Genomic DNA, 10,489 nt, shown 5'->3' with positions numbered 1-10,489 from the left:
TAAAAACGTATGCAGATGAGGAAAGTTAAAGATGAAAAGCTTTGTAAGACTTTGCAAGATCTAGAAAAGGGTACTACTTTAGCGGGCAGTCTACCACCATATTTGTAGTCTACTTCAATATCTGTAGTCTAAGCTACATAATAACCTTCCTTGCCTCCCAAGACCTCATCTGAAGTATTGTTATGCTGGGTTCACACATTAACGAATTGTGGTCCATGATGGACCCCAGGAGAGCAGGTGGTAAAACCGTGACCTCTGGCCATGATCTGACTGCCGAATTACTCATGTGGTGGCTGTACAATGGTGTACAAGGGTAGTACACCGGAGCGAGAACAACGTTCCTGGACCAATCCCGATCCCACCCTGAAGCCCTCCTGACCCACTTACGGCGGCCACGGAAAATGACAATATATCACCATGGTTACAGCCTGTAACCCACGACCCACCCACGACGACCACGAGGAAGTTACGAAGTTACCTAGGTGCCTTCCCGGTGTTTCACGGACATCGGCGCCTAACCGTGTAGCATCTTGGTATTTCTGCAGATGTATAAAAAGGGGGCGTTGCCTGGAACTGGCACAAGTGTGTGTGTGTGTGTGTAGAAGAACGACTTGCTACAAGTTTATTGTGCAGGTAGAATATGGGTTGAATTTGCGGTTGCAGGGTGGGTGTGCTGGGCGGTTGTGGATATACTTTTTGTGGGCGTGGAGTGTGTGCAGGTGGCAGATGCTTTCAGATTACGGGGCGGGGCTGGCAGGATCTTTGGACCTCAGGTCAGGTAGGGTCAAGTAGGCTACATGTGAAGTGAACTTTGAGGGGATGAAAATTAAGGAAAGGGGATTATATGACCTGATGCTTTGGTGTTAATTGAGGAGCAAGGCTACTTAGGTCATTAGTGGCAGCAAACTGATAAAGGCTGTAATTAGCGAGGTGTGTGTGTGTGTGTGTGTCTCCACTGCCTCATTGAGGAGAGTGGTGGCGGCCTTCTTCAGTCCATTTTCCTGGGGCTGAGTGGCTACCTCTTGTGTCTGGGTAGCGGTACCTTCTTCCCGCAGGGGGGACTGGGGCTGCTCCGTAGCCATCTCGGCTGCTGCAGGGGCTAACTCGAGCTTGTCGACCCGCAACACGTGCACGGAGGCATCAGAGCGCTGGGCCATGGTGAAGTGCATGCCGGGAGGTCACTGGCCCAGCCCGGCAGTGTCCCGACAGCTTTATGAGGTTGGTAGGCGTCCGCAGCACACGTGATCAGACCGTGGCTGAGCGGCTGAAAGCCAAGGTTTCCCACCGGAATGTCACGGTTATTTCTGATGGCTTACTGACATTCCCGACAGACTCCAGGTGCTAGCCCGGACCCTTCCCGATGCCATCCCGGATAGTCACGGCATTTGACAGTTGTCGGGGTGAGCCCTGATCATTTTGCTTGCGCCAAAATGATCGTGAGACACTGCCGACGTCCAAGGTTTTCCCCGGCGGGGTTACAATGCCGCGCAAGAAATCCAAGGTATGTCAAGGTTAGTCACGGATACAATGCCGATTCACCATTTTTGTGTGTCGGGAGGGCACCGTGACCACAAACCATGAATGTGTGAACCCAGCATTACCTGAGTGCTCCTGACCTGAGTAATGATTGAACAACAGTGACCGTAGTCTAAACAATGTAATGACCTGACCTGTCTCCAGAGACATCAGCTTATGTTGTCTTATCACCTGAGGGCTCCTGACCGGTCTATATAAAAGGACAATCAACGAACACCCACATCACTATCCTCCTGACATTGAAGCTGATAACATCAGTATAACTCACTCTGCTAACTGCAGTGCTGTTAAAAGAATTCTACAGACGTATCATTTTGACGGAAGAAACAACAGTTGCATTTTTACGAGAAAACAATCTTCTGGATTTTGATGGTGGTGTCATATAATGATAAATCATTATCAGCACTATTTAACTTGTTTTTTCATCATTCTGTAGTATAAGATGCCTGAAGTTGAGGTAGATTGCATGCTGAATTGTAAATATGGTGGTAGACCGCACGTTAAAGCAGCACCTAGAGAAGGTTTACAAATGAAGCCCGGTGTGGGAAAAGGAATGCTAATAATTGCAAAATGTTGGAAATGTGTAAAAGTACTATGAGGCCATTAATGAGTTATTGAATGGGAAATTAAAAAATCAAAAAAATGAAAGAAGGAAGAAAAAGTGTCAGAATATGATAATTTGCCACCAGTAAAGCACATTTAAAGGACTGTAGGAGACTGTAGGAGCAATTATAAATTGTTAACAAACACAAAAGTGGCATTTCACTGCATGGGTGAGGAGATGGTGGAAAAATCTTTGAGGCCCTGGTCCAACCTTGGTTGTATTATGTGCCAGTAATATTTGCCCCACATAAGAAGATAAATAAGATCAAGAGAATACAGAGAATAAAAAGTAAGATAATCCCCAGTCTAACATATATATATTGTACAAAGAAAGATTGGGCTGCCATCCATGAGAGAAAGAAGAGTGTGTTTGTGTGTGGAACTTTCTCTCTGTGCAATCCGCCTTTTAATTTTTCCCTATACAAGTTGAGACTCCCTTATCCAAAATTCCTGGGACCGAGAATGTTGTGGATTTCAGATTTTTTCGGATTTCGGAATATGCAGGCCCTTTTGGCATTTTCAACATCTCTGCACCACAGAGTACAGATTTTGGATAAAGGATTCCCAACCTGTAGTCCTCATTCACCATTTTTTTGTATATTTTCTTTTATCATTGGAAATGCTAGAAATAATTTGTGTTTTACTCAGCGTTGTTTGACCACAAGCTTCAGGCATGTGTTGTGATGGCCTGTGCAGATTGAAGGCATTGAAGCTTCAGATACATTTTGTCTTCATGACATTATTGGTGTTTTAATGTCATAATGTACAGTGTCCTGATATTTGACAATGTAAGGCAATGAAAGCATCTTTTATCTCCTCAAATACCATATGTACCATTTCAGTATTCCATGGTTTAAAAGGAGTGCCCATTCACAGCAAGATATAGGCTGCTTTTATTAAGTGAATCTAGTGTCTTTTATGCTATATAACATGAAAAAGGACAGAAAAATAGTTTGATTTTCTTAATATGTATATGGACCAGTATGTGTATTATTATTATTATTATTATTATTATTATTATTATTATTATTATTATTATTATTATTATTATTTCTTTGCAGGTACATTTTAGTATTAACTGTCAGTAGAGGTTGACTGGTGTGTGTGTGTGTGTGTGAGGTGGTTTGTACACACTCAAATAAGTATCATTACACATTCAGTACGATACAACCTGACACCAAGGACGAATCCATTGATAACAGGCTACTCATGTTGGTATTCCTGCGTGTGTTTGGTGTGGCTTCACTTGCCTCAATCAAGTGAGCGGTACTCATAAATGAAGGAGTAGAATTTGAGCTGGCACAGTAATGCCTCATGAAACACAGATGGAGTCTTGCCAACCCTGCTGAGACTTTCGGGTTGCTCAATGTGAAACTCTTCGGACCCCACAGTGACGATACTTTTTTGAGTGTGTGCACATGATTTTACCCATTGCAGGCTTGCTCAGCTGGAAGGAATTGAAGGGGTACTACTCAAGGTTTTAAAACATGCTTGATTTTGATTATGTAATGTGTAGTTTTTATGTCAGTGATTTTATTGTGGAGGTGAAGGTGCCAAGCCTCCTAGCAGCTGTTCATGTGAAATGCTTGGCTGGGCACACAGAAAGGTGATTGTTGCTTCCAGGTGTTAGCCAACATCACTCCCATTTGACTTTTTTTGCACTCCTCTCTTGACAGCGTTTCCTCAGCTTTTCAATGTTTGAACATGTCATCTGCAAAAATAATCCATTGCTCATAGTTATGAAATTCACATATTCTAAAAGTTTTGCCCATAATGAAAAAAAATATAACTACTTCATGTTTTATTTTGTTATTGTTGTACATAATATATAATGTTCTATTTTTCACTTTGTTGCTTGGCCCAAAATTCTGAAATTAATGGAAATATAAAAGTCATTAATTATGATTGTTTAGTGCATCATGTTGAGCAAAAATGTCATGATAGATTGTGTTTTAAATAGAATACAGAATGCTTTTATCATAGGGAACTTGTGAATATAAATGAAAAAAGTAAAAATGTAAAAGGCATAGCAACTTACAAAGGTATCATATCATTATTACTTGTCATATATAAAGAAAGTTACTCTATTGCACATGAAATATGTTATTTATTATATCAGTACTGACGATAAAAGGTGCAACAGCAAATTGATTTTGGTAGTAAAGAAACTTAGGCTTTCTTTTATATTTGCAAAATATCAAGAAGAAAAATAATGTGCCATGATCTGATCCTCTCTTGGGTGCCTCCTCGTCAACATTCACAACGCCCAGCCTGCTGTCAGGCTCATCAATGGTGATTCAAGTTTAGCTTCTTTGCTTGATGTTTCAATAATCTGCTGACAGTATTCCTTTATGTAATATATACAGCATTTTTTTTTTTTAATGTGAATTGTGGCCAAGCAGTCACAGGTGCTCAGTTTCCTAAGGCTTTACTATCCACATGTCCCTTAAGGGAACAATCAAGTGGTGTTCCACAGTCACTTGACTTATAAGTCACCCACTTAGTGAACCTTTCACAGATCGAATGATTATTTGAGAACTCCGCAGAATGCTTTATAAATGTTCATTAATAACAGGAATGATTTAAAAAGTTTACCTAAAAACTACTACTTGTTTTGTGTGATTGATGCTGAATGGCAGTTTTGCTTCTTTTAACGATTATTATTGCCAAAAGGTCACAGAGAAGGTGAAGGAGGTTTAGCGTGGTAGCAACACTACCTAAGGGTGATTTTGCAACAGATTTGTCACTAACGATGAATGGTGTTTGTGTTGCTTGCTCGATCATGTCGCTGTCTTCTCCATTAATCTTAATTGGCACTAAAAGGTATTAATACCAATTGTGCTTCGTAAGAAACATTCATGATAAGACCCATGTTTACAGTGTAAATAAACTAATTGGGTGTAAAAATAGTGTTATTCTGGTATTTTAACCTGAGAAAAGCGATCCCAGGGTTGGAGAGCCATATCAGGCGACTGGTTGACCAAAAATCGAGTCTCAGAATTGGAAAAACAGTACCTCAGCGCCTTTGGAATGGTGGAGCGCATAGGACAGTGAAAACCAAAATGTTCTAAACCTATTTATATGGCTGTGGCAGCGGTCAATAAATGGAATTTAGCCGAGCGCTGGCAACCCCTGAGACGAGCGAAGGGGGACTGCGTGAGACGAGGCAAGACGAGGGACGTGAGCATAAGTGACACGTAGCACGTACACATACTTGTAACTACTAATATACACCTCATCTATATCTTAATTTTTTTAGTTTATCAATAAGTTATAAATAAGACGTGCTGCGAGATGAGGCAAGACGATTGACATGGGCGAAATGAATGACGTGGGGCTGTAAAGGGGAAGAGGGAGGTCACTACGTACTCTGCTCTTTATCTCTGTTTTATAGGGTTGCTGGTTAGCAGGGTGAAGCAGGGGAAGGGAAGATGGATGGATTTAGAGTGAAAAGAGAGAGAGAGAGTTCTTGGTGGTGGAGGTGAGGGGTAGGGTTATCTGTTTACATAGTATAGGTTGCCGCAGGGTTGCCAGACGTGTGAGCTAAAAAATGAACAGACTCAGCCCGAAAAAAGGACATAAAAGGACAAACATATATATTAATTTCCTTTTGCCTATTGATCGTTTACTAATACGGTACATATATGTTTTTTCTTTAAATTTCTTTAACAGTCACCCCCTCACTCTTCAGTCAGCAGATTTTATTAAAAATAATAGGCTATGTTAATGATTAACAAGTTATGCAGGAGTATAATTTTTGGGAAACAAAGCTATGAACATAATTATACTTTACATACTTGTTTTAATACTGAACTGACAGAATTTCTTCATAGGAGTCCACTTCATTATCCTCGTCGCCATCAGGTACTGCTGACGTGCTGACGTCACTTTCACACCCGCCTGGCGGCCTGGGGCCCGGCGGGTGTGAAAGTGACGCGTCCTGGACGTGTGTACTGACCGGTGCTACACCCGTCAGCACACGGACCTACAACATTGTTATGTGATTTATTGCCGAATAATCCTTACTGAAATTTATATTTATGAACCCAGCGTGGATTTTAGAAATAGGACAGAGAAGGACAGTTTTAAGGTTGTCCTTTTTTCATGAAAACTTGCGGACAGTTGGATCTCAAATAGGACAGACTGTCCTTAAAAGGACAGACCTGGCAACCCCGGGTTGCCGTTTACTATTTTCCCTACCACTTTTGATGTGAGGAAAGGAGACTGAGAGGGAGGATGGAGAGGTGGTGAGGGGGAGACCAGGGGGAGGCGAGGGAGGGTAGAGGCATGGGCCTTGGATGAGGCCAGCCGGGAGGATGGAGAGGGGTGAGGGGAGGCTAGCGGCATACATGCATCTTCATGAATAAAAATAACATTTAATTATCAATGTATGCATGCTTTGTTGTCCTACACGTAGTAGGGGGACAGCGTTCGAGTCCTTTGGGCCCTGCCTGAAGGTTGGGCTGGGTTGGCAGAAGGAGTGGAAGTACTGCATGTATCCTTTCTGGCTGGGGTCCACGGTGTTGCTGAAGCTGCCCGGGAGGGTAGGGTGAGGGGGTCTGTTGCCGGCTGGGTGAGGAGGTGGGTGGGGGGATAATGGGTAGTCCTACTGAGTGTTGCCATATATTACATGATCTAGTCCAATTTTCAGCCATCTAGACCTACTGGTGCGGTCTCTGAATGCATTAAAAAATTGGGCTCAATTGGGGCTTGTCGCCTCTCCTTGGGAAAGCCTCAATTGAGGTCTGTCACCGTTCTTGCATGGGTTAAGATGGTATTTGTCATGTTATTGCTGACATTAAATTATGGCAGAAGGGTGTAATAAAGTTCTAAAGTTTGGAGTATCAGCAAACACACAAGTCAAGTGCCAGCTCAAGATGGTTGTGGATTTGCATACACGTACACACACACACACACACACACACACACACACAGAGGTTAGTGTGATGGGGACAAAGACATGGAAAAGAAGAAGATGGAAGAAATGATAAAATGAGAGGTAGCAGAGAAGATAGGAAATGATCAGCATATAGTTTGGGTAAAGGTAGAGGAAAAGATTAAGCATGTGGTCAGTGATGAATTGAAGGAGTGGAGAAATGAATAAGACAAGGAAAAAACAAGCTTTAGCTAGGGAGATCCTAGAACAACAGGAACAGAGAGAGGCAAGACATAGAAAAAGAAGTTGTGAATGCACTAAAAAATAGAGAAACAATGGTGAGGGACATGGCAGAAAAGAAAAAAATGTGTTTAATTGGTGTCAGAGGAAAAAACCCAGTGAAGACTCGGAGGAGTAAGGTGAAAAGTATTATTGAGAAATATGAATAATTAAGAGGAGGAAAAGTTTGAGGAAGAAGTAGATGAAATAACTATAGATTGGGAAGACATGAGGAAGGAAAAAACAGACCATTAAAGATAAAACTAATTATAAGGTCCCAAATGGCAACAGAAACCAATAGGTCATGGAAACTAAACAACTCTGAAGAATATAAGCAAATATATGTGAGGAGAAATATGTCAGATGAAAGAAAGTAAGGGAAATGATAAATGAAGCGAAAAAAATAAATGATGAAAGATCAGAAAAGATTTTTTTAGGAGAATGAAGAACGAAAAACTGATGAAGTGGTGGACAGGAGGCAAAAAGAGGGAGTAAGGGTGTTGATAGAAAGAGGGGAAAGAAAGCGAGAAGGGAAGAAAGATTTAAAGATTGCGTACACAAACATAGATGGTCTTGTATCAAAGAAAATTGAACTAACTGATTATTTAAGGGAGAGTGATCCGGATATTATATGTATAGTTGAAACAAAACTTGTAAAAGAACTGGAATTTGTGCTGGAGGGAAAGAGTAAGTACAACATTTGGAGAAAAGATAGGAAAGAGGGAAAGGGGGAGTGATGATAATGACGAAACAAAACTTGAAAGTGACTGGTGAGATATGGAAATGACAGTGCAGAGGTGATGGCTGTGCAGGTACTGGTAAATGGTGGAGAGAAGAATAGCATAATAACAGCCTATGTCCCCCCTAAAACCAAAAGTTGGAATGAAGTAAGATATAACGCTGTGCTGGAAGATACAATACGGGCACTGACAGACAAAATGAAAAATAATAACAGGAGACTTCAAATGCAAAGAAGTGAAATGGGAAGATTATGCAACGGAGGGTGGTGAAAATACTTGAGGAAGTAAACTATTGAAGCTGGTAACAGATGACCTGATGACGCAGTGGGTGCAAGGAGAAACAAGGCTGAGAGGGGATGATGAACCATCAAGACAACATATTTTTCACAAAAAACGTGGAGTTGGATGAAGGAGTCAGTCATGAGTGCCCATTAGGAAAGAGCGACCATGAACTATTGGAGATGAAAACTTTGGAAGGATGTGAATATCGAGAAGAGGCTTATAAGGAAAAAAGGTAAACCTATGCTAAGGCAGATTACGTTGGACAAGACTTTCTTAGGTGGGGTAGACTGGACTGATATGAAGAGGAGTACTAATATTCAAGAGAAATATGACTTTTTTTTTATGAATATTTACAACAGGAATAGAGATACATATATGTTCCATTCTACACAGTAAAAACTAAAGGAGAGAAAACATGGTTTGGATGGAGGTGTGAAACTGCAAGAAAAAAATAGAAATAAGGCATGGAGGAATTTAAAGAAAAGACCAAATAAGAACAACAGGGACAGATATAAAAAAAGCAAGAAATGAATATGTGAAAATAAGGAGAGAGAAGGAAGCTAAATTTGAAAGAAGAATAGTTTTTAAATGTAAAGAAGAACCAAAAATGTTTTATAAATTCGTAAACGGGAAGTTAAAAAGAAATGAAGGAGTGGAAAGACTAAAAGAAAAAAAAAGTATTCTACAAAAAGGACAAAGAAATTGCAGAAATATTAAATAAAAATTTTCATAAAGTGATTATGAAAGAAACTGACTTTGACTGAGGTCTCGAAAATTGCAATGAAGGGAAAGTAAATCTTGTAAAGGTTGAGAAAGGGGAACTGATACAGGTGATGAAAACCTTTGATGGAAGGAACGCTATGGGACCGGATGACATCTCGGGTCAAGTGCTAAAAGAGTGTAGAAATGAATAATTGGAGCCACTTTATGACATAGTAACATGCTCTATAAATACAGGAAAAGTGTCCTTAGAATGGAAGAGAGCGAACATTGTACCAATTTATAAAAGTGGAGATAAAACTGAACCACTAAATTATAGACCAGTCTCTTTGACAAGTGTAATGTACAAGATTTGTGAAAGTATAATAAAAAAACAATGGGTCGAACATTTAGAAAAGGAAAACATGATAAATAAGGGACAGTTTGGATCTAGAAAAGGAAAATCGTGTGTCACCAACTTACTATGTTTCTACTCAAGAGCAATAGATGTGGTGCAAGAGAGAAGGATGGGATGATTGTGTATATCTCGATTTGAAAAAAGCTTTTGACAAGGTTCCGCACAAAAGGTTAATCTGGAAACTACAGCAGTGGGGAGGAATGGGCGGAAGGGTTATCAAGTGGATGAAGGATTACTTAACGGGAAGAGAAATGGAGACGGTGATTAGGGAGGAGAAATCAAATTGGAGGAGAGGAGAGACTGGAGTTCCTCAAGGCTCAGTTCTGGCACCAATGATGTTCATAATATATATATAAATGATATGCCAGAGGGTATAAAAAGTTATATGAGCCTTTTTACAGATGATGCAAAGTTAATAAGAAAAGTGAGGATGGAGGAAGACTATGAAGATCACAAAAAGACCTGGACAGAGTGTATAGATGGAGCCAGTTATGGGAGATGGAATTTAATGCAAACAAATGCCATGTTATGGAAATGGGGAAAATTAAAAAAAGACCAAGGAAAACATACAGGTTGGGAGAAGAAAACAACCCTAAATTACCAGCGTTGCTGAAGTAATGTGGTTACCAGCGATGTCCGGAATTCCGGGCAAACTTTGTAGGCTTGAAAACACATATAGGAATGGTACAAAGTTTAGTTACATATTACCCAAAAATAACATTACGAAAAAAAATAGATTAAAAAATGTGTGAAATTTTCAAAAAACGCTACTTTTCCCTTTTGAAGGCACCACTGCCAGGCAGTGTTGGCTGATTGTGTTGAGTTGTGCCACACATGGAGTTCACACATCCCTGAAATGTTCCAGCCTCAGAAGCCCTTATGCCTGCATTATACTTGATATGTCAAAATTACTATCATTGTCCGGAATTCCAGACGATTGGGAACAGTTCAGGAATTAAGCACTGGAAAAACACAAACTTACCTCACACACCAAAGGCAGAATGCTAACTGAGATGTCATGGCCATACAGCACCATACGTATAGCAGATTTCCTTC

The sequence above is a fragment of the Eriocheir sinensis genome, chromosome 8 (genome assembly GCF_024679095.1).
Source record: "Eriocheir sinensis breed Jianghai 21 chromosome 8, ASM2467909v1, whole genome shotgun sequence".
NCBI lineage: Eukaryota > Metazoa > Arthropoda > Malacostraca > Decapoda > Varunidae > Eriocheir > Eriocheir sinensis.
This window is presented reverse-complemented; position numbering follows the sequence as displayed.